Genomic DNA, 2,044 nt, shown 5'->3' with positions numbered 1-2,044 from the left:
GGAAGATCTTCCCCTATCCTCTCTGAAATTGACCAAAGAACTCTTCGAAGAATAAGAAGTGCTGAAAGAGGGAAGAACATCGTTGGAGAGGAAGAATCTGAGGAGGAATTTCAAGAGATGGAAGGAGATCCATCAAATCCCAATCAACCAGAAGGAGGAGTTAACAATAACCCACAACAAAGAAGAGTACTGGCTTCCTACACATTTGCAAATGCTAGACACTATGGGAGTAGCATTCTTACTCCTAATGTCAATGCAAACAACTTTGAACTAAAGCCACAACTCATCACTTTGGTCCAAAACAACTGCTCTTTTGGAGGAGGGCCATTGGAGGACCCAAATCAACACTTATCTACCTTCTTGAGGATTTATGTCACTGTCAAAACCAATGGTGTGCCTCCTGACAGCTACAAGTTACTGCTCTTCCCATTCTCTCTCAGGGACAAAGCCACCCAATGGCTAGAAACATTTCCAAAGGAGAGCATCAACACTTGGGATGATTTGGTGAGCAAGTTTCTTGCCAAATTTTATCCCCCTCAAAGGATCATAAGATTGAAGACTGAGGTGCAGACATTCACTCAAATGGAGGCTGAAAATTTATATGAAGCATGGGAAAGATATAAGGCACTGCTGAGGAAATGTCCACCAGAGATGTTCACTGAGTGGGACAAGATGCAGAACTTCTATGAGGGACTTACTCTGAAGGCTCAAGAAGCACTTGATCATTCAGCCGGAGGCTCATTACAACTCATGAAAACTACAGAGGAAGCTCAAAATCTCATTGATATGGTGGCTAACAACCAATATTTCTTTGCTCACCAAAGGCAACGCCAACCATCACAAAGGAGAGGAGTGGATTCAATCTTAGCTCAAAACAAAATGATGCAGCAGCAGATTCAGCAACAATTTGAGCAAATGGCCAAAAGAATTGATGGCCTGCAAGTTGCATCAGTGAGTGCCACAGGCCAACCATCAACTACTTGGGGGTAAAATGAAGAAATTCAAGAGGAGCAACAGCAAGAGCAAGTCCAATACATGCACAACCAAAATCCTGGAACAAATGAAGTCTATGGTGATACTTACAATCCCTCTTGGAAAAACCATCCCAACCTCAGATGGGGAGACAACCACAATCAAGCTCAGTAGCCATGGCAAAGGAACTCAACTCAAAACAATTGGAAAAACACAAACCACAACAACCAGCCAAACACTAACCAAAACACATACAGAAAACCACAAAACACTTATCCCAACTCTAACCATTATCCACCCAGTAACGACCCAACTAACCAAAACACCTATCATCATCCATCAACACTCCAAAACCAACCAATCTCATAAGACTCTCAGAGGATTACTAATCTAGAGATGCTCATGGAGAAGATGATGAAGAACCAAGAATTGACAACAAAGAACCAAGAAGCTGCCATGAAGAGCCTAGAAAGGTAGATTGGACAAATCTCCAAGCAGATTTCTGTTGAAAAACCATTGATGAGCGGATAATTTGTATGCTTTTTGGCATTGTTTTTAGTATGTTTTTAGTATGATCTAGTTAGTTTTTAGTATATTTTTATTAGTTTTTAGCTAAAATTCACTTTTCTGGACTTTACTATGAGTTTGTGTGTTTTTCTATGATTTCAGGTATTTTCTGGCTGAAATTTAGGGTCCTGAGCAAAAATCTGATTCAGAGACCAAAAAGGACTGCAGATGCTGTTGGATTCTGACCTCCCTGCACTCGAAGTGGATTTTCTGGAGCTACAGAAGCCCAATTGGCGCGCTCTCAACGGCATTGGAAAGTAGACTTCCTGGGCTTTCCAGCAATATATGATTGTTCATACTTTGCCCAAGATTTGATGGCCCAAACCGGCGCTCAAAGTCTCCCTCAGAAATTCCAGCGTTAAACGCCGGAACTGGCATAAAACTTGGAGTTAAACGCCCAAACTGGCATGAAAGCTGGCGTTTAACTCCAGAAAAGGTCTCTACACGAAAATGCTTCATTGCTCAGCCCAAGCACACACCAAGTGGGCCCGGAAGTGGATTTTTA

This window comes from Arachis duranensis, chromosome 6 (assembly GCF_000817695.3).
Source record: "Arachis duranensis cultivar V14167 chromosome 6, aradu.V14167.gnm2.J7QH, whole genome shotgun sequence".
NCBI lineage: Eukaryota > Viridiplantae > Streptophyta > Magnoliopsida > Fabales > Fabaceae > Arachis > Arachis duranensis.
Note: the sequence above shows the minus strand (reverse complement) of the source record.